At 37.7% G+C, this 24651-nt stretch overlaps 1 protein-coding gene across 2 annotated transcripts in view; it reads right to left on the reverse strand.

The window, feature by feature from the left end:
* The window catches only part of lrrc4ca (leucine rich repeat containing 4C, genome duplicate a), a 217744-nt gene that overhangs the window by 95755 nt on the left and 97338 nt on the right, over nt 1–24651 (reverse strand). The gene's annotated exons all lie outside the window — the stretch shown is intronic.

Genomic DNA, 24651 nt, shown 5'->3' on the forward strand with positions numbered 1-24651 from the left:
CTGCTCACCAAGACACAAGAACATTAAACAAGTGTTTTCAGCTTAACTACTACTGGGATTCACCGACATTCATTGCCTTGCTATTAACTGGAAATGATTCTTCAGTGTGGATTGACTGGCAATTGGGTGAGGTCCAATGAGTACCTAAACAAGCGGCTGAAAGACAGCTAAGAATTGAGCTATAGCGAGAAATTACATGGTGAAATACTACAGTGACTCGGAAGCTTTCTATTTCTCTCTACCCTCGTCATTGAAAAAATATCATTAAGCCTATTTTCTCAGCCGAGACTGGGTTTTGTCAAATGAAATAAAAAATAATCAAGATGAGTAAAAGGAGAGCAGGATCGTTCAAGGCAAAATTAACAAGAGATCACAATTCCAGTTAATCTGTTGACATTCCAGGTAAGATTACCATGTTAATACCTCTATGTAGGACTGTGCTTCCACAAGTCAAAGCTTAGCAAGGCAAATTGTAATATATTCTTTTTGCGCAAAACAATAACACATGCTGTACAGTTGGGATGGATTAGGTGGATGACTTGTGGATGTGGATGGTTTTTCAGCTTTAGGATGACACAGAAGACACAGATTATACAAGAAAATAGTTTTTAAATGGACTGTCATGCTTCACTGATATTATCAGTCGAGTGTGTTATGGTATGTTAGCAAGCTAAAGAAAGTTAGAATAACCCTTGCTTAAATATAAGCTACCTTGCTGAACTATTTAACCGAGTCAGTCACGGCACCGTGAATGATGTAACGGTAACGTTACAGTACCTCATTTGATGTTCTTAAGAAACTAGGCCAACAGCTGCATGGAACCAGTACCATGGCACGGCAGAACAGGCAAGCATTGGACTGGATCCTAGCAGAGAGTGGTGGAGTCTATGAAAATGTTCGGAAGATTGTGCTGAACCGTAATGTTGAATTACACATCCGTTGATGGAGAATACTCTGTCGTTATGAGCAAACTTAAAGCCCTAAGAAATGAGATGAAGGAAAATGCTGGTGAGAGTGTAAGCATGAAGTGGGAAGGGTTAGATGAAATTTTTGGAAAATGGGGAGCCGCTTTGGCTGAAATAGGAATTGGAATACTGATAGTATTGATGGTGCTTTTCTTATTGACATGCTGGATCTTGCCTATCATGAAGAGATGGAGTGTGAGGATGATGGACAAAAGCAGAGCCTTGTAACTGACGTACAAGGAGCGTAAATGTAAGTATGCTAACCCCCAAACCACTGGTGCGCAGAATGCTTCTGTTGCAGGGAGAAGAGGAAAGACCAGATTTGTTCAAAATTATGGACTATATGGATGACAAGGATAGTCTGGAGGACAATAAGAAACTGTGAGGTAAAACGGAATCCAGAGTCCTCTCAGGACAGAAGATGGACGAAGGCTGAAAGAATATACTCATGTAACCACATCAAATAATTACATCACAAAAATACATCCCATATAGCCACATAAATGAGAGGCCATGGAAAGCATACTTATTTTTTGTGCATTTATTTTGTATCCATGGTCATCATCAGTATCTAGAGATTGACTGTCAGTACTCATTTATTGTCATTAAAATTATTTTGAGGTTTGATTGTTTGGTTTGGGTTTATGTTATGTTTATTCATACATTAGCATTTGAATAGCAGTTCCATGTGCATTTGATACATCTGTGGAAATCCATCAGTGTGGAGGAAGCTGCCCTGCGGGGGTAAAGGTGGGTGTGGGTGGAGGAATTTTCCTGTACTCAACAGCCAACAGGTTTTTCTCACCTCCATCGTAGGAGATGGGCAGATGTTGAGATATGCTCGTGCCTGTGTAATTCCATATACTTATGAAAGTTCATATGTTCTCATGCCTTATGTGTGTTTTCATGCATTTTCACAATCAGGTTGAGATTTTTGCACAAAACACATTCATAATAGACTGTTTCTAGTCATGATAGAAATCATAAAAGGGGGGATGATGTAGGTGCACAGAGTGTTTTGCTCTATGTGCAGAGGAGGTAACCAACTTGCAATATGTTGCTCTATGATGTGTCCCGGGGTCGGGCCCAGATGAATCGGTCAAATGCCAGGAAGGGTCATGTCATTCCTTATCTGGGCCCAATTCAGAGTGTCTTAATTCCAAAGAACCAAGCAGCATCAGAATACAACCTTCCTACAATAGAATGTAAGATGGTATCAAAGCAGTGATGTGTGTGGTTGTTCTATGAACTTGTCTGGTGAGCTGCTTTCACTTTTACTTAAACCACCCCACTCGGCTACTTTGAACCTCTGTCTCTTTGAGTCTTTTTCATTTGAGACTTCAGTAAATTCTCTTACATTTATCCACCTGCCTATTACCTACAGATATACACTTACTGACCTCTTTAGTAGACACTGCAATGGAATGCACATCATTAACAGTCCAACCATGAATTCTACTTCAATAAATGTATTACGTGTAAATGCTGACACTGTCAGGGAGACTTCTTTATGTTTACTGAGATAATAGGAGGTGTTGCCCTTCAATTTAAATATTTGTAACAAGTGTTTGGAACTATATTTAATCCATAAAAGGAGGATTTTTTTATTTTATATGAAAAATGTAAAAAGGTTACTCGGCCAATATATCGGTAATCAGAATTTTTTATTCTCTATTATCGAAATCTGCATCGGCATTCGATTCTTGCGACCGCAGTTTTTTAGTATGATATCCACGCAAGTATTGATACATGAGGCCCCAGGACGACTGATCCGTGAAGAAGCGTTTCAAGGTCCTGGAGTGGCCGAGCCACTCTCCAGATCTCAAACCCATAGAAAGTCTTTGGAGGGAGTTGAAAGTCCGTGTTGCCCAGCGACGATCACTGCTCTAGAGGAGATCTGCATGGAGGAATGGGCCAAAATTCCAGCAACAGTGTGTGAAGACTTAGAAAAAACGTTTGACCTCTGCCATTGCCAACAAAGGGTATATGACAAAGAATTGAGATGAACTATTTTTACTGACCAAATACTTATTTTCCACCATAATTTGCAAATTCTTTAAAAATCAGACAATGTAATTTTCTGGATATTTTTTTCTCATTTTTGTCTCTCAAAGTTGAGTACCTATGTACCTATGATGAAAATTACAGGTTTCTCTCACCTTTTTAAGTGGGACAACTTGCACAATTGGTGGCTGACTAAATACTTTTTTGCCCCACTGTATATGTATGTATGTATGTATGTATATAGCTATATCTATATCTATATCTATATATATGTATGCATATATCTGTATATCTATATATCTATATATATATACATATATATCTGTATATCTATATACATATATCTATATCTATATACATATATCTCTCTATATATATCTCTATATACATATATCTATATCTATATATCTATATCTATATCTATATATATATATATATATATATATATTAGAAATCAGGGCCTCTTCTACCTAGAAACATGACTGCATGATTTAGTCAGTTTTGTTGTATAAAAATTACATAAAAATGTCAGTGAATATGTTAGGCCCTCTTTGTGCTCACTACTCCTAAATAACCTGCCTATTATGGAAGGTGAGATATGTAGGAAGGATATGGACCAATGGCCATGCCCTCAGAAATGAGTAATCTCCATCTCTTTTATCGTTCAGCCCTCTCATGCCATTTTCTGTTATTTTCCTCCCACTCACTGCACACAGAATCTGACAGAGTTGTTGTAAATCTGTATGTTGCAATCATACTTTCCAAAAATTTTGCAGAAATGGCTTTCATCTTTCAGACAAGAGAGTATGATGCAGAATGCTCTGATATCAAACTTGGAGGATCCTGTGGAAAATATTTTAATACAAGTTGATTTATTGTGGAAAGGTGAAAAGAATGCAGCCTTGACACAATGGAAAAATGGCCATCAATGACAGAGGGTGGGAAAGGCAGTAAATGATCTGATGTCACTTTTATCCACTGCCGATTGTCAGTATCAATCCATCCAGAGTCACCTTACATGTCAGCATGTCTTGAAAACGGCAGGGACTCCCTGGCTATTAAAATATTGACTGTGTATTTTATAAGATCTTGGTTAAAAAAATGCCTTTCCCTTTCTGTATCATCGGGCTATGCTTCATTTTACGCCACCTTTCAGTTGTGACATGCAATGGACGCAGCCCTGTTCCAGTAGAGTTTAACAGGAATGAGTCGTCAAAGCCCGAACAAAGTTTCTATTCTATACATCCTTGCATGTACATGTGCATATGATTTCTTGTCCTTTCAGTTGAATGCCTGAAATAAGGTATGTGATCATTACTCCAAATAAAAAATAAATTAAAAAAAAAAGTAAATGCACTCCTAAAAACGGCAGTGAGACTACAAACATCATCATCACCAGCTCGGTGTTCGCATTGACTTTTCTTTTGCAAGTTTTATTGGTTGGAAATTGGATCCAGGATAATATCGTTTTAGATTGTGTGTCTGTTATAAAGTTGTTGATTTGTGTGAAGAAGAAAAAAAAATCAATCCACATTTATTTTCAACAAAAATCCAAAATTCTAGCTCATCACATTATTTTGAAGTAATCCCCTTGTTATCAAGCGGAGTTGCTCCGAGACTTCCTTTTGCATTCCGTTTGACCTGTAAGTGAAAAGAGCTGATGCTGTTATGTTGTGTTAAGCAAATCGAGTATCACGCGAGCAGAGACGTTTCCAACTCCTACATCATGTTATATGTGACAAGAACCAAAATGACTTGCTCATTCAAAAGACAGATGCTTGCTGCATTGATGATTTGACATCTGTTGAGTACTTGAATATATTTGAATATATTGTGGCTCATTCTTGAAAAAAAAAAAAAAAAAAAAAAAACATCAGCTTTTGGTCACAAAACTTATGGGAATGCTAATGTCTGGGTTTCCCATGAAAAACACATCATTCCAGCACTTGTATTTTCACTCAATCAACTCCTTGCCAGACCTCATGTTCTCCTGATAGTTTATTGATGATTCTCAAGGCCTGGTTTGCTCATCAATGATTTCTTTTCTGGGCTCCTCCCTTTACATCTTAGCCCCTCCTATCGAAGATGCAAGAAGAGGAGGTGGGGAGGAGACAAGAGAAGAGAGGATTTGAGGCCTCAAGCTTTTCACCTTGTCATTTCAAAGACACGGTAAAGAGAGGAGACAAGATTGCTTGACATGTCATCTTATGTACTTTTGCTCCTCCTGATTTTTCTGAAGCTCTGCCTCTGCACACCTTTGCTCGCACCTGCTTTGTATCAGCCTCATTAGTCTTGCTCTGCTACTTATGTCTTTCTACCCAATCAGCTCTTTCCATGCTCACTTTTTCTCCCTCTACTGATGAGCCCTACAGTATGGGTTTATATGACCAGTTCAGAACTATTTATCATTTTTTACATGGGCACATCCAAACACAAGTTCAATAGAGACAGAAGAAGCTTGCAAAGATTCATCAATCCCAATTACAGGAATCTGAAGAGATGTTAATTGATACAACAATATTAGGGGGCAAACTTGGGCTTGGCAAATTGTGCCCAAATTAGCGACTTGAGATTCTGAGTGCAATGACTATTGTATTGACCTTTTCTGTGTCAGAGGTTATTTATGAGTACACTGTTCTTCAATACTCATCTGAGCTATCAACCTATACGACCTAAATAAACAAAATTCAGGTTATATCCTATACAGAGACAGAGCAGCTCTCATTTATCAAGGCAAACTGCGCTAAGTCAAGTGACATCAATCCTACTTCTCGACATGTTTAGTGTGTTCTCCTACCTCAGAGGTCGGAACTTCCTGATGCTTGTATGAACTCACACTTTTGTCTTAACCTTGGGGAAAATTGTTAATGTTTTGATTAGAGATTTGATTTCGTGACAAATCCGTACAGCTCATGCAAATTTATTTCATTTCATGTCTAATCTAGTGCTTCGAATAATCACAGTACTTTTCCACACACGCAGTGTACCCGCCCCTCCCCTGAGAGGAGAGAGTGTAGGAAATGTTCTGATACGTAAATATGTGAGTCATATGTGATGTGATTTGGTGACTACTCTCCTACAAAAGCCTTTTCAATACAGTAAGGACATTTCCCCTGTACTCTTGGATCAGAGCAAGCCATGTGTGTAATTCCTTCATCACTAGATGAACATTAAAAACTAGTGGCGTTAGGGCTTGCTGATATGATTGGTGAGAAGAGGCAAAAGAGAAAACCTCTTTTCATACATTTGCATTAGTGAGGATGCTGAAGGAGCCAATATATCTGAAATGAGACTGACTATTTAGATTTAATTTCCCCTCAAAAATTGTAGACCTTTGAGCTCTGGGTTTCATTAGTCTTTTTTTCTTCTCCTTTATTTAGTGTTGAAAAACAATCAAGCAGCTCTTTTCCAACTGTTTCTATTTCATTTTCTTTTCTGGTACTTGCACATATTCATTAAAATACGACAAACTACCATATTTTCCCCCCCGATGGTATTTCCTTGTTATGTAGAAACACTTGAATCAATGATTTTGAACAATTTGTTTTCATTTTCTTGCTTGTTTGATTGTTTATTTATTTATGTCGTTTTCTCTCTTGAATCTTTGAGTGTATAAATCTTTAAAAAAGAAAAAAAAGCATTGGTGTCAGAAAAAAAAATCATGCCAAAAACCTGTTACACATAATATAAACAAATTCATAGATACATTGTTTTTTGCATCAAATCGAGTGTCACTTAAATCCAGGCGAGGTGGTAAAATTATTTCTCTGTAAATAATCCATTTACCTTCAAAACACTCAAAGCTAATGCAACATACACACACACACACACAGATGGTAGAAGCATCATGGGCAGGTAGGGTTCGGTGTTATACTCAAGGAAAATTCATGTTTTAATGAAGCTCATCCCAAGCAGGTTTGGGCTGTGATCTGGACATTGCTTCAGCTGGTTGTTTGCTGGCTGGAGAAGTGCATATTGTGATGGTGCTCTCATCTGTATTATCTCAGAAAAAATAAATCATTATTTGCTGCGAGAACCTTCCAAAATTGATTGATGACCTGCTATGTTACAAGCTAGAAAGATGCCTTTTTTCAATAAGACTATTTGTTAGGCATTGATTAATGTCTCTTGAGCCATGGCCTGTGTAAATGTCCAAATGGAATATGAAATAAACACGAGCCAGCGTGTGTGAACATGACACAGAAATGAAAGAAAGAACAGGCAAATATTAATTTCTTAAAGTTTCAGCTGAATCATACAACCCTTTCTTTTCAACAAGGTAGAGCACAAAAGAGGCATGCTGGGCTTTCATTCGTCACAAGACTTGCCTTTCAAATGCACAAAGCAGGTTTCTACTCATGGTCATCTTTTTCTCCCTTCATTATTTCCACCATTCTTACTCACAGCTAACACTCCTTAAAAAAAACAACAAATCCATTTCAGGATCACACAGCAGCGTGAGCAAAATCTGTGTATTTGAAAATATGGTTTAATAATATGAATATAAAACAGATAACACAGAAATAAATGCCATTATACTGATATAATACAAGGCAAGGGTTAATTTGTATTTTATCTAAAACTGTTGTATTGGTATATTTAAAATGCTCAGCACGCAAAAAGCGAAATAATATTTTAAAAGCAAAAAAAAAAAAAAATTCCTGAAAAAAAATCTAGTGAAACATCAGAATGAATCATATGAAGAAACAGGGGAACGATTGCTGCTCCGTGAAAATCATGACTAGATGCTGCATAATTCCATGATAAGGTCAGATTTCATGGTGTCCTCCTTGCATGCAGTACCACCCTCTGTTTCCATACTGTTTAACAGTTGTGTAAGCAGTGAAGCTGTGTATGGCTGTATATGGCCAATGAAAGACATTCTGCTCATGAGCTAAATAGAAGTCATGGTGAAGCTTCAAGCCAATACAGAATACAGATTGAAATCCTCTGACAATGTCCATGTAGTACTTCCTCAAAATTAAAAGTGATACTTATATACTATATATATATATATATATATATATATATATATATATATATATATATATATATATATTTACTCACAAATAGATGTTTTTGAGCTCACAAATAGCTGTATCAGTTCTTTCTGACTCCAGAATGCAGAGAGAGTGAGCCAAACATTAACATTGATGCTAACACAACAACTGAAAAACCTAAACAACAGGAGATCTGGCCAAATGTCCATGTTCAAAATCTAAACCCCACCCTTTGGTAATCTACATCATTATCCACTTGCATGCTCAGTTAAGCACAGACGCTTTGATTGCAGATGAAATGATTGGAATGTGAAGTCATTGAAATCATTAAAGACAGATCATTGTTTTTAGATGCTATGTCACAGTCCAGTATTATTCTGTGATTCATTTAAAGTCATAATCCGTTCAAATATGTTAATGTATGGTGCATTTGCTTCTTTGAGCAGAGTGTGTTTCAGTATAAGCAACAGCGTCCCACTGTATACATTTCAGTTATTTAAATTCCTGAAAATAATGCAAAAACACAGCATTTTCTTATTTTTTTCGAGTGATATAGTGAAAACAATAAACTTTTGATGTGTGAAGAGATTTTGGTGACACTACCCTCTATGAGAGTTATGCTATATTTTTTAGTCTTTTCAGTGTCATAGACTTATTGCCTGATAGCCAGTTGCATAAAAATCCATGTCATGTGTCAAGCTGTGCAGAAGATGACCAGGAGGACACCAGCTTGGAGTGAAAACTTTACAATAAATCCAAAGAAACAGAAATTCATGGAAGTTTTGAAGGATGAGGAGAGAAATTTAAAAGAAAAGAAAAGAAAAGAAAGACCGACTCCACATATGAGGTTTTGAAACTAATGTCTTATCTGATCTTTTCTAAAATACTGAGACAGCAAACATAGCTTTTTGGAAGTGCAACCAGCAAAATCACTTCATGATGTGAAATGTGCAACAATTTTCAAATCAACTCTAACCCATCTTGTCATTGCATCTGATTCTCTGAGCGACTGGTGTTTAATTGAATTAAAAATGATATTCTAGTTCAATGTTTCATCATCTAAACTAGAAATTCAACATCCAAGAGAAGGCTTCCTTGAATATAAGTACAAACTGAAGAAGTGCTGTTCCAACAGCAACACTTTGCTTCCACTGCTGGCTGTATTCATTTACAGGTCATATTTCTCTTTCTGGTGTCCATAGCTTTTTTTCTGCTTCCAAATGGTGTAGATTGTTCAGGCAGTCTCTGCAAAACATCCCAGAGCTGTTCTTTGATTGGCCTTCCACAGCAGCACTCTAAGCTGTCATGTCTTATTTGGCATATTTGGAGGATTTCCATGTCTATATACAAGATTTTATTTGATTGAAACAACACTGAGCATGCAAAAGTCCAGCTGCACAGACCATATTTATATTAGTCTGAATATGAAGCACATAAACTGGTACCCAGATTCAAGGCTTGAACGTAAACAGTAACACAATAACGTTCAAATTTTTGTTTTATTTTCCTTTTTCTAAAAATGAAGTAAACTCTTTAGTTTTATTTGAACCAAAACAAGAGATAGACACAAAACCATGGCCAAATGGACAAATCAGCATCCTGTTCACAGTGATTCCAGTTTGGTTAGCTTCAGCTGAGCATGAAACACGATCTACCATAGGAGGAGCTTCTACTGTAAAGAATGGAAGTGCATTGTCAGTAGAAAATCCATGCAAGTAGCTAGGGAGACGAGGAATGATAGGTATGTAGGGAAGCTCTGCCTTGTAACAGAGAGCACAAGATTACGGCTGCAGAGTGACAATTAATCACAACAAAATTTTAGAAGTACTGATAACACAGAGCAGTGTAACTGTACCACTGCCTCCATATATTCTGTTCCCAACTGGCCAGTTTATCCTTTTGCCATTTTTAGAGCCACTTGATACTAGTGGTTTTACATCAGATACAAAAAACATTGCTTACAAGCTCCATTCTTATGTACATTTACCTTCCTACTAATATTTTACACCACAGAGAATGAAAATAGTCCAAATTTGACAAGATACATAACAATGGAATTTGTGCTGCTCCATAGAAACAATTGAATTATTAGTGGAATAATTATTTCCTTTGCCATCTAACAAGCTGAGTTGACACAATTTGTATATTTTATTGTCTGACACAACTACTGTAACAAGCATCACTTGTTGTGTTCTTTTTTACTCACTTCCAAAACATGTTCTGTAGCCGTGCTTGAGCCAGTCAGAACAAGATAGTCACGAGAAATTTAGCTGTAATTTTAGAGTGCCAGTAATCAATTGGCTGAGGACTGCAACTTCAATTTAACCAAGTACTGGAGGCTTATGCAGTCTCATTTACTGTAACTGTTAGCATTAACAGAATGATCCTCAAAACTATAAACTAAACATATCTAAAATACTTTTCTTTCTGTGATTGAATTATATGCAGTCTTATATGGATTTTCCCCACCTACATTTGTGAATAGTGTCCTCGTTTGTTTCTCAAAGACAAAGAAAGAAAAAAAAAAAGATTATCATGCTTTAATAGGAAACAAAAAGTTTGGGATATCCTCTCCCTAGCCTGCATTATTAGTCTGATCCCTTGGAAAAAAAAAATGTCTTTCAATATTTAAATTTTTTTTTTCATCTTTTAAATGTACACTTTACATATTAATTTCTAACCTTTTCAGCTGTTTTTGTTAGACCTTTTCGCGCACAACTTAGGTGATCAACCAATATGAGCTTGACATTGTCACACTTTTGTTTTCTCCCCACGTACAAATGGAACTTAAGATGTTCCATTGTATCCATAATTCTTATACGACTTTGATTTTGGTTGAACACATTTCGGACATGGATTGTGACACATTTCTCCAAAGGGCAACTACCCCTTGACTTTGATTAATCAGTCTCACTGGAATTGTGTCACATGTTCTTGTATTTCTCACATAGAGAGCAGACAGAACAGATGGTATTTGGGACTAACATGTTCTCATGAGGGGGTCCAGAATCTGCATATCTGAAAAGGGAAAATGAGAGAAAAAAAGGGAAGGAGGGGTAGAAAGAGTTTTGGCACAGATCTCTAACCTTCTGTCCAGTCTGCTGGCTGATGGGCAAGAAAAAATAATGATGGAGCCAGGAAGGAAAACTGACAGCCTCTCAGTAACAGAGAGTCTGATCAGTAGTCACTGATATGTTACTTTCATCCTTAGCAGGGCTTCTGTTCAGAGAGGCGATCTCTAAGAACTGCTGTCTCCCCACAAATGTAAGGGCTGCATCTTTAGTAATTAACCCTGCCAGTTTAATTTACAGTGGCATGTTATTCTCTTTGTTTACCTTCATTTGGAAAAAAAAAAAAAAGCAAGGAGGGTGATGTTTGCTTTTTTTCCAGAATACACACATCTGTTTGCTCGATAAGCAAACAAGTTTGTATCTCATTGAGAAATTGGGATGACCTGTAACTCTAATAAGAGCAAGGTTGCAGTTATAAAAAAGGGATTGTCTCTTTCCAGTTGTGTGTGTGTGTGTGTGTGGGGGGGGGGGGGGGCTGCAGCTGATAAAGGTGCACAATTATCTCTGGATGTCACAAGTATGGTTAAGATGGGGTACAATAACAGGTACATCAGTGTGTCAGTTTCAGTCAAGCTAGCCAGACCACTTTGGTGAAGGCGGGTCTGTACTTCAAGGCAAAACTCATACCACACAAGTATACTATTATTCTCGCTTGCTGACACCAGTTAATTAGACAGTCGAAAACAAGCTCCTTTTCGTTTTCAAGACCGATTTTAAAGGTTTCTGCTGAGACTTGACATGAGGAGCACACACAGGTGATTGAAGACCCTTTTTTTGGGGTGCTCAAGCACACCTAAATTTCATCTCATCACCCCTAAAAAATACCAAGGTCACTAGATTCAGATATGGTGCTTTTACAAACAAATTCATTTTGGCCAGGGTTCCTGTTGGTCTTTTGTTTTACAAGAATTATTGTTCTAGTTTGAAAGCTTTTTGTGCACATAATGAAATGGGGTGTCATCTCGAATATCATCTCTTCACTTCACCTGTCGCATCTCCCCTGCTTCTGTGGAAATAACCCCACCCACTTGCCAGCAGGGGAAAATAGAGGAGAAAAAGTAGACTGTAAATAACTGTAAATGGATGAACAACTCTTGTGATTAGCTGAGAAGACATGAGACCACACCCGGGAAATAGTATGAATGCGATAGTATAAGCATTTTACTGCATTTATGGGGGCAGCGCCTGAGGACATAGATGAGGAAACACAACCCAGACAGTCCTTATATATTCCTGTAGAATAATAGCCAATATCTGATAGTAATAAATGTCATCTAACCTTGTTTGCAAGCTATCTTGAAGATTATTGTCAGCTAATATTTGCTCTCTGACCTTGCAATTGCTTGCAATTGTGTTCTTGCGGCGCCTGCTGCTGATGCATTCATATTTTGGTGAGGTAATAAGATATAATGTTTTAATTGGATAAAATAATGAACGCACATCAAGATGTCTGCTCTGTTGACTCTAAATGCCTAGCAACAGATGGATTTGGGGATTTTTTTTCTCCAAGTAGAAAAGTCAGGTTCAGATGTGTGAGATCAAAATCATGGTAATTGGCCACAGCAATCAACTAGAATAATATTATTAATTATTAGGGAATCTCCACCATCTTTCTAACTCTTTTTTATGTTAATATTCTGTTATGTGTTTTTTTGTTTGTTTGTTTGCCTTCTGATGAGTAGCACAAAGTAAAAAAGGGGATGAGGGTTTTGAGTTGAGTTGAGCCAATTTAAAATAAGCTTTACTTTTTGTTTCTAATTCCTTACATTTTGTTATATTTTAATTTGATGTCATGGCTGTCATGAAGACTGTGACTCCATTTATTCATAGTTATACCTGTATTTTATCATTTATCGTTGGCAATACCTTGATAAATCTTTAAATCCTTTTTAAATGGAGTGATGGCTTTCTGGGTAAAAATGAAAGCGAGTTTTCTCAGATTTGTTGACATCACTCAAGGCACATAAGAAAAAAGTTGAACAATAATAAAAATAGTGAAAATGCTTCTAATGGTCAGCAGAGAGTTTTTGAGAAGCTCTTTAATGCAGTCTGTGATGCTCTTTTTCTCTTTCTTTCAAACAGATGCAATTCAGTTGCTATGCTATATCAAGTGCAACAGACTTTTTTCTGCAGTGTCTTCTCAAATCTTAGCACAAACCTGCTTGAGGACTGTTTAAGCATGACTTGAATTGTTGTTTTTGAGTAATTTCTCAAAAGTAATGTATATGAAAGATAGAGCAAATTAATTTCTTGTGATCAAATGACAGATTAAAGCTGACTAAATACATTTGTAAGGAACCCTATCCAAATGTATCCTTATTTGGAGCTGAACCTCCCGAGGGTCTGATAGTAGAACCGTCCCTGAGCATACACAGCCTTAAATATGTCAGAACTTCATCTTGTTTGCTCTGAAAGGAGTCAGATTTTGTGAGTCAGACACTGAGTATCCGCCAGCTACCTCTCAATGCAAGGCTTTCTCACTGATCAATGTGCTGTGCAAATAATCTGGACTGAATTCACTGACAATACCTTTGGAATGATGGACATGTTTTAAATATTTCACTGCAGTCACCAGGAAATAGTTGCATATACGCAATGCCAGACTTTCACATGGAGTCGGTTAACAACCACTTTTTTTTTTTCCAGCGCCAGCAGTCAACATGGTCATGACAGAAGATGAAGAAATCTATATGTTTCCACTTGTATTCTAGCTGCGAGCAAACTCCAACCTCACGCTTGCTTTCTAAAGCAACATTTGTCAGCAGACAAAGGTCCACACACATGGAGGCTCTCTCCATGGAATGGTTGCACCAGTGTGCTGCTCAGAGTCAGTCTCCATCTCATTCAGATGTTGTGGAACAGATTTGGCAACCGAAAAAGGTTTTATTCGCCGCATAAATCAACAGACAACATGGCTCTCAAAAAGCCCCCCTGAGACCATGGTGCAAGTGGGAAGTCATGATGGCTCCAGTGGCACAGAGGCATTCTGTTATTGCCTATCAGTCAGACAAAGACATGGCGAGGATTGGTAAAACAGAAAATATTGGTGGAAAGTGCGGTCACACTGTTGTCCGTATATATATATATATATATATATATATATATATGTATATATATATATATATATATGTGTGTGTGTGTGTGTATATATATGTGTATATATATATATGTATGTATATATATATATGTGTATATATATATATATATATATATATATATATATATATATATATATATATAAAGAGAGAGAGAGAGAGAGAGAGAGAAGTGTGACCCACACCACCTTGATAACAAATGGAAGGTAAACTGAACTACCAACAAAAAAGGAACAAATGCTAATTTTAAAACAAGGGTAAAGACCACCATTATAATCATTACCCTACCATCCAAATTACAAGCAGAACCTTTTCAAGTGTTTGCTTTTCAGTCAGTTATATGACTTAATGTGGAAATACTCCTCCATCAGAGGAGGACACACGATGAAAGGAAAAGCAGCAATACTAGTTAGGATAATTTGAATATTGAAAGAATGCATCAAAACTGAATATTGCAAATCGAAAGAAAATTAATCCGCAAATCCAAAATAAGACAAAAATGCAAGAAAGCCAGTACAGAGTGCTGACAGAACAGACAGCAAAAGAAACAAAAGGTTTGTGTCCTTGTCAAGGGATGAAAACATACTTCTGTCTGGAAATAGGTACATTGCTGACAGTGGTGGATATGGCAAAAAATCTCTCCAAGACCTCTACGGTCAGAATGTTTACATGTTCTTGGTTGATTAAGACACTCACTGTAGATCATACATTTGGGAAATTAATAACTCTGGCATATTTACACTTGAACTGCCCCCTAATCAGTCAGGTGTTATGGTGCGTAAATTTATAAGAACTGAATTAGGACAACAAAGTGTATTGCAGTTGAACAGCTTGTTGAGGATTAGACCTCTGAAGCGATGTTGGTCAAACAACGAACCACTGCAGGGCTTCTGTCAGAGAGCACACAAGTCATCAGTTAGGTTCAAAGCTTTTCGAAGGAAACGGTAGGTGCAGGGGTGTTTTTTGCTTTGGTAAAACAGAGTACAGAGTACCTGAAATCATAACAAAGAAAAAGCTCACTCTTGGAAATGAAAAACAGTAAATGAAACACTTCAAATGTAAATAAATGTACACAATCTGCTACCATTAATATTTGCATCTCATCACTCTGAATGTGCTAAATAGATATAAATGAATTGCAAGCAATGTGGCACGGTGGTGCAGTGGTTAGTGCAAGAAAATTGCTCAATTTTCTTAACAGAGTTCATACGAGAGAAACTTCGTTCCAAGTCTTTCTGTGAAAACAGCACACCTCTCTCTCTCTCTCTCTCTCTCTCTCTCTCTCTCTCTCTCTGCTGTTGCTGCTCTCTCAGGCAGACTTTGCCTCCCCCCCCCCCCCCCCCGGCTCTGTGGGAGAGTCAGAACACTGACTGAGAGCAGCCCGAGATGGAGGAGAGAAAGAGAAGCATTGTGTGGAGCGTATTCACTGCAGCTGATTAGGACACTGCCTCATGTGATGTGTGTTATAAACTTGTTTGCCACTGTGGTAACACCACAAACTTACAAACATATTAAAGCAGCTCACCCTCGGGAGAACTGCGATCTGCTGAAGAAGTTGAGGAAAGAGGAGAAGAGACACCATGATCCAAAACAAGACCCTGACGCAGAGACAGAGGTTTCTGAGAGAGGCTCTTCAGCCAAAAAATCTGAAGTATCCAGGTAATTTCCAACATGAAGTAATGTTTTTCGCAGTATAAAAGGTTTTAACAGACTGATTAAAGTATTATCATACATAAGCCAGTTCAATGTATAAGATCTGAAATCTTATTTTTTTTACATTGTTGTTGTTTTTTTTGTTAATTTGCACGAGTGACTTTTTCTTGAACAACTGTGTAGTTAAAGGGACTATTTTATTATGTTTATCATGTTGAACTGTTTATGCTGGGAGTTAGTTCATAAAAACATGTTTATTTGCCGACAATCTTTGTGTTTTATCATAATCATAATCAACTAACTAAAGGCAAAATCACAAAATTATTCAATGATCATGAAATTTCGAGTGAATAGTATTAGTATTGGTATCAGCAATACAAGCCTGTATGATAATGATATCAAAATTCCCAGTACAGCCGACCCTTAAACCCCACTGCTACAGGGAATGAACGGAGAAGGAATAAAAAAAAGAAGAAAAGAAACAACAGTGAGCCCTTTCAAAATAAAATGTCACCTTCAAAATAAAAGCAGCACTTACATACATGTGACTTATGTAGGCCTCTACAAAGGTGATAGCTTGGGCTGAAGGAATTATGTTTTTTCAGTTCCATTCATATTATTTTTTGTCAGTCCCATTCATATAAACACAATATTTCCAAGGAACACCGAAGAAGAATTTCTTTAAATTTGGCATAACAGCCTCTGAAAATTCCTGGTAATGTTATCTCAGGAACATCCTGAGAGGATTTCTTCAAATCTGGCACCTATGTCCTTGCGGACCTGAGGAAGGAATGCAAAGATTTTGGTGGTCAGAGGTCAAGGTCACTGTTACCTTGTATGAAATTAACATCAGAACAATGAGTTAAGTGATTTTATAAATGACAATACAGATTTCAACTGGGACTCAAAGATGAACTTAAGACACTGGTGGTCATAGGTCACTGTGACAGGTAGACAGGTACACTTTCTTACGGGATCCAACTGTGAATACTTCGAGTGTGACACTTGGACTGATGACCCTACTACTCTCAACTTGATAAATATATATATATATATATATATATATATATATATATATATATATATATATATATATATATATATTTATATATATATGATTTCATGACTGTGAGAGCATGAAACACTGTTGTATGCCTTTTCATGACTTGGTGAAAATCTTTCTGCTTTTAGGCTGTCTACGATAAAAAAGATTTGTCAAGGGATGCTGAGAGATGTCTCCTCTGCCCTAATTGCATCATTTTGATGGCTCTGATCCACACTTTTTGCAGTTTGTGTCGTTTGTGTCCTGACTTTCATATCAGTACTCTGTATAGAGGGCAAAGGATAAAATGTTCTGAGAGAGGTTTTATTTTAAAAGGCAGAGTTTTACACTTGGGTTGTTTTGTGAAATGCCTATTGTCTTTTCCTATAAAAGATGAGTCAATCAGTGCATCTGTGATAGATGTCAGAAGAAGGACAATGAATTATAAAGATAGATTAAATCCCTGTATCTTGACAGGGAGCAGTATGGTGCCAACCATGGTGGAAGTTGAAAATAGGAAAATATGTTTAACTGAAACAGGGAACATTCAAAACTAGCAATTGATATCACCTAGAATACTGTAAGATTCATGAATAAATTTATTGTCCTTTTTTAAACTAGTCATCCATCTCAAATCTCCATATATTTTTACTTCTGATGTGGCATGTACCTGTGTATGACACATAAGGGTTATTCCTGCACCCTAACCTGCACCCTTATTAACAAATCAGTACTATTTTTTTTACATTTACTGAGATCTGATTGAAGTTTTAGGTTTAGTTTGTGCCCTCATCCTCTATTCAAATGTATGAAAGCCATATCCAGCAAGAAGGGATTTGATATTGATATATTTCAGCACAATCTCAACATGAAATCAATTAATCTCACCCAGTGTGCGTGTCATTATTTTGAAGTGAGCTTTCAATAGCTTGAGAGAACATAATCTAGAATCTAGATGAAAACTTTTGCCAGGTCTGGTGAACGTACATTACTTTGTGTGAAATTGCTGATTTGTGTATGTGTGTGTGTGTGTGTGTGTGTGTGTGGGGGGGGGGGGGGGCTTTGAATTTGGGTTCAAATATGCACCTTTGTTAAGACTACAAGCCTATTGTGACATTTAAAAAATCTTCCTTGCATCTTGTTGGCTTGGTGCTCCAGCACTGAAGTTTTATATTTTGTTGATTTAACCTGCTTTTTTACTTGGATTTTCATAACAATATATATATACATATATATATATATATATATATATATATATATATATATATATATATATATATATATATATATATATATATATGTATATATATATATATATATATATATATATATATATATATTATTATCTGTGTTTGATTTTCTATTTTCCTGTGTACCTAGTTGATGACCTTGATGCCAAATGTCACTTAACTCATATATATATATACACACACACACACACATACTGTATGCTCCAGAAAGATCCTACGCCCGAGCTGGGACTTGCCACAGTGCTAACCACTGTACCACCGTGCAGCCTTAAACCCAAAACATGACTGATTAAAAAAGTAACTGATGATATTTGATAAGAAAATTAAGGGCTAAGATACTGACTGATCCAGCTGTTTTATAAGACACCCCATTCATTAAAACATTCTTTTGGTATTGATTTATAATGCCTTATTGGTCCACAAATGTGGAAATTTGTCTTTGGCTCCACAGGTAGTAATATAAATACAATAAAGACAGTAAAACACAGTTAACAAATAAACATTGCACAAACATGATACAAAAGCAGCAGGGGTAAACAAATATGGAAATATAATGCCTGTTTTGAATTTAGATGTGTTATTGCATTTGGTATGAATGATTTTTTTATAAATACACTTTGTTACAGTTACAGCTGTAAAATGTCTTCCTGAGGGCTGTTTAATAAATTCTCTGAAGAGGGGATGCATCCAATCAGCCACAATTTGTTGTGCTTTTTGTTTCACCTGTATCTCAGAGCTGCATAGCAACTCTTTCTGATCTCTTCCAATAATCTTACTTGCCATGCTTACGATATACTAATTTATTTAATTATTCAAAAATAATCAACCTTGTAGCCTTGTACAGTTAAACACCTAACATTGTGATGGTTGTCGGCATTGAAATAATACAAATATTCAATAATTAATCATAATTAAGATTTTTAAGTTTTGGGTGTGTGGAAATGGTGACCCCTAAAAAAAAACAAAGCAAAAAAAACAACAAAAAACCTCAATTGTTTAACAACCATATGAATGGGGACAAAAGTATGCTACTTCACTTTAGCATGTTCTTTGAATTATTATTTTAATCTGTGCACAATCAATTGTTTAACATTAAGAGTTCTTTGCATGCAGTTATTGCTATTTTCATTATCATTACCATCAACAAGAAGGTTGTGTTTTCTGTGTGGTTTGTATGCCTGAGGACCCACAGTCTGAGCAACAGGACCCTACCACTGGGAGTGTCTACTGTTAGGAGTATTGTTGCAATGCACATGCACATGCTAACCTCTGTCGCAACAGGAGTTGCAGTAAGTGTTATTGTGTGCTGCTGAACATAGTGCTTTGCTTTGTTGCACTAACCAAATTTTAATCCTCCCTGCCGATTCATAATTATGTAGATTAATCTACCTGTTAAAACTGCATAGATAACTGCATTATTTCGCTGAAGCTGAAAAGATCATCTGTCTTGTAGTGACAGTCTTTCTGCTTTGTAAACTCTCCACTCCAAGATAGCAATGGCTTCTCCCTCTTGCTCTCCTCTCTCCTGCTCAGTGTGCCACATGTTCATTTACTCCTCTGCTTCCTTTAGTGATGCTGTTAAGTGTGTTAAATGTAGTTTGTTTGCAGCACTGGAGGTGAGGCTTTGCAAGGTTGAATTGGACCTGCGGCTGCTCCACATTCATGGAATCGAAACAATTAGCTGCGAGAGCTAACCAGCCCACGTCAGCTCGTGTGGACCAACCTAGCTTAGCTCTGATGAGCTTTTCCCCAGCAGCTCCTCAGCAGCCAAGAAATTAGGGTGGCTGGGTTTCCATCTGAAGGCAGCATAATCCTAGGCAGAAGCCTACTGTCAGTGACCAACCACCAGTTCCACGTTTCTAAAAGGTTCTCCCCACTCAGCAACACACCCGCTGAGAAAACAACCCTGGTAATTGGACAGTCCATTCTGAGGAATGTCAAGTTAACGACCCCGGCCACCACAGTCAAATATATTTCAGGGGCCATAGCGGGTGTCACCAAGTCAAATTTAAAACTGCTGCTTAAAATTAACCATTAATACAATAAAATTGTTAATCACATCGGTGGTAATGACATTCGACCATGACAGTTGGAGGTCACACCTTCACAAACTTAGTACAATAATTTTCTCCTGTAAACCATTCACCTGTCTATTAGACACTGTCCCAACTAAGCTGCTTAAAGATTCTTTATCCCAAGTTAGCGCCTCTCTCTTAGATATGATCAATGTGTCACTGTTATCTGGTTATGTTCCACAGTCCTTTAAAGTAGCAGTAATCAAACCCCTTCTCTCTCTCTCTCTCTCTCTCTCTCTCTCTCTCTCTCTCAAAAAAGCAAAATAAAAAAACAACAACACCTCTGGACCCAGAAGTTTTGGCCAACCACAAACCAAATCTTCCTTTTCTCTGCAAAATTCTGGAGAAAGCAGTTGCTAAACAGCTGTGTGACTTTCTCCATAGCAACAGCCTATTAGAGGATTTCCAGTCAGGGTTCAGGATTCATCATAGTACAGAAACAGCACTAATCAAAGTTACCAATGACCTCCTACTAGCATCAGATGAGGGACTCGTCTCTGTGATGGTCCGATTAGATCTTAGTGCAGCTTTTGATACCATTTATCACCATATCCTTCTACAGAGACTGGAACATGTCATTGGCATTAAAGGAACTGCACTTAACTGGTTCAGGTCATATTTACTAGGTTGATCTCAGTTTGTACTTGCTCATTATTATTCCTTTGAAACCACTACAGTCAGCTATGGTGTTCCACAAGGGTCTGTGCTTGGACCAGACCTCTTCACTCTGCAACTGCTTCCAATAGGTAACATAATAAGGAAACACTTGATTATTATTATTTTATTTTATCTTTTTTATGCAGGTGACATGCAGCTGTACTTATCAATGCATCCACATGAAACAAATCAGCTGAGTAAACTGGAGGCCTGTCAAAAGGCAATGAAGACACGCATGACCCACAATTTCCTTTCATTAAATTCTGACAAAACTGAAAAGATAGGCACCCTGGATGGCATTTCTCTGGTCCCCAGCACTACAGTAAGGAACCTGGGAGTTATCTTTGATCAGGATCTGTCTTTTAACTCCCACATAAAGCAAATCTTCAGGTCTGCCGTGTTTCATCTCCATAACATCCCTAAGATCAGACACATCCTGTCTCAAAAAGATGCAGAAAAACTAGTCCATGCTTCTGTCACGTCCAGGCTGGATTAATGCATATCCCTCTTATTTGGCTGTAATAAATCCCGAAAGACTCTCCAGCTGGTCCAAAATGCTGCCACCTGTATGTTGACTAGAACTGGTAGAAAATGCCATGTCCTCCTCCTCTACTGTACTGGCTTCTCCGCTTTGGCTCCCTGTCAAATTCAGAACAGAATTTAAAATTCTTCTTCCAACATACAAAGTCCTCAACAATCAGGCACCTTCATATCTGATAGAGCTCATAGTCCTGTACTATCCTGCTACCCTTTGCTCCCAGGATGCAGGGTTACTTGTGGTTCCTAGAGTCTGTAAATGTAGAATGGGGGCCTGAGCCTTCAGCTATCAAGCTCCCCTCCTGTGGATCCGTCTCCCAGTTTCAGTCCAGGATGCAGACACCCTCTCTATGTTTAAGAGCAGACTTAAGACATATGAGCATGATTTATATACGACACATACAGGAGGACAGAGAGGAAAGAGAGGAGGAGAGAGAATCCCAGTGCACCATGGGAGATTCCCCGGCAGTCTGAGCCTATAGCAGCATATCTAAGGGCCAGCCTAAGCAGCCCTAACTAAAAGCCTGATAAAAAAAGGAAGGTCTTAAGTCTGCTCTTAAATGTAGAGGGGGTGTCTACATCCTGGACCGAAACTGGGAGACGGTTCCACAGGAGGGGAGCCTGATAGCTGAAGGCTCTGGCTCTCATTCTACTTTTAGAAACTCTAGGAACCACCAGTAACCCTGCATCCTTGGAGTGAAGGGTTCTAGCTGGCTAATAAGGGACTATGAACTCTGTCAAATATGAAGGTGCCTGACTGTTGATGACTTTATATGTTAGAGGGAGAATTTTAAATTCTGTTCTGAATTTGACAGGGAGCCAATGCAGAGAAGCCAGTACAGGAGAGGAGGAGGACATGGCATTTTCTACCAGTTCTAGTCAACATACAGGTGGCAGAGTTTTGGACCAGCTGGAGAGTCTTTAGGGATTTATTGATGCAGCCTGATAGGAGGGAATTGCAGTAATCCAGCCTGGAAGTGACAAAGGCATGGATTAGTTTTTCTGCATCCTTTTGAGACAGGATGTGTCTGATCTTAGCAATGTTACGTAGATGAAAGAAAGCAGTCCTGGAGATTCACTTTATGTGGGAGTTCTTCTGGGTCCAGAGTTGTTTTTTGAGAATGGGTTTAATTACTGCAACTTTAAAGGACATTGGAACATCACGTGATAACAGTGACACATTAATCATATCTAAGAGAGAGGTGCTACTGTAACTAGTGTGAGAGAGTCTTTAAGCAGCTTAGTTGGGATGGGGTCTAGGAGGGGACCAGGTCATTCTCTCTCTTTCTCTCTCTCTATTGCTCTCTTTCTCTTTAGTTAAACAATAACGCTTCAGGATTCATTTGTTTAACCATAAAAAGGATTACTTTTTCTTCACGAAAGAAACTATTGGGCTTTCATAGGAGTCCTCTAGAGTGGGCAAAGAAACAAGGGGCTCTTCCTGCCTCTTTAGCACCTGAATCCCACAAGCACAGCCAAGTATTTGATCTGGGCTCCAGAGACTCTTCTTTTTCTCAGCAAAATAATGGATTAGCTTTAACATGAATGACAGGAAGACACTTGGATGGCTACATTTGGTAAACATGGATATGATGAGAGAGACCCAAACAAACAGAGTCATGTTTCTAGTTACTTTTAGAAGTGGTGCCAGAATGCAATAGCGCATTAAAACATAGATAACAAACTGGGGGCTGGAGCCTATCCCAACAGCTTTTGCACGAGAGGGTCACCAGTCCATCACATAGAGATAGACAACTATTCACACTCACAGTCACACCGACGGTCAATTTAGAGTATCAATCAGCCTCGTCCCCAGTTGCATGTCTTTTGACTGTGGGAGGAAGCTGGAGTACCAGAGAGAACCCACGCAGGCACAGGTAGAATATACAGACTCATCACAGAAAGATCTCGTGCTCGAACCCGGAAACTTCTAGCTGTAGGGTGACAGTGCGAACCACTGCACCACTGTGCCACCCAACAGTAATGCGATCTCAAGGGTTTACTAACATGCCTCCATTATTTTTAAGACTTGGCTGCCAACGATGAAATTTGATTAGATGTAGTCAAGGATACTTTGCTCAATTCTGTCATGCTGTAAAAATCATGTGAAAGATCATTGTATGGATATACACACACACACACATACATGAGAAACTAAAATAAGTCCACACACCACACAAACAATTTGTTTGATGAAGGAGGGTCTGCAACTTGTTCGACCTCGTCTTCCTCTATTTTGAAATAATTGTTTCGCCGCTTCCTCTTCTTCCACGGCGTTGCAACTGTGTTCTTATTCCTCTTCTTGATATACTGTATGTGTATGCAGTATGCGAGAGAGTCAAAAATCATCAGTGGCAGTGGTTGCTTTTTTTTTTACATTGATTTTTATTTTGGGCATCTTTGAATTTTATTTCAGCATTTTTTTTATTTTACAAAATTTCGTGACGCAAAATTTCGTAACACCCCTAATATATATATACTGTATATATATATGTATATATTTACAGTATATACACACACACACACACACACATATATATATATATATATATATATATATATATATATATATACACACACACATATATATGTATATATATATATATATATATATATATATAAAGGTTAAAATTAAATACAATCAAATTAGTTTAATTACTTTTAGGCTTTTTAGATTTTTTTTGTGCTTTTGTCATATTTTTGACACGTTGCAAGAGTCAGTCCGAGCACATTTGTGTTTTTCAAGTTAAATGCTCTGCCTTAATTACAACCAAACATTAGGCAGCCCTCTCAAAATAGACATGAAAAAAAGCCCTGAGTGAAAAACTTTAAGCACAGCAGGGAACCCACTAATCAGTTTCTCCTTTTACATCATATACACAGTTTACTCTCTCGATCTTCCAATAAATTGCATAGCATTTGAGATCAACAAATCTTACACAATTCACTTAATTTTTTGTGAGTAAACTCAGCTGTATTGATATCATGGCATCCTTATACAGCTTACTTGATTCAAGGGAAATCTTTCGTTGTCATCTTGTATCATGTGGTTCCCCACTCTGTCATCTCTATCACATTTATGAAATTAATTTCCATGCTTTTAGGCTGCACCGTGGTGCAGTGGTTAGCACTGTGGCCTCACAAGTTCCGGGTTCGAGTCCTGGCTCGGGCGTGGGATCTTTCTGTGTGGAGTCTGCATGTTCTCCCTGTGCCTGTGTGGGTTCTCTCTGGTACTCCAGCTTCCTCCCACAGTCCAAAGACATCAAGAGGGGACGAGGCTGATTGATACTCTAAATTGACTG

This window comes from Aulostomus chinensis, chromosome 7 (genome assembly GCF_037954235.1).
Source record: "Aulostomus chinensis isolate RoL2024-O1b breed Wild chromosome 7, RoL_Achi_v1.0, whole genome shotgun sequence".
Lineage (NCBI taxonomy): Eukaryota > Metazoa > Chordata > Actinopteri > Syngnathiformes > Aulostomidae > Aulostomus > Aulostomus chinensis.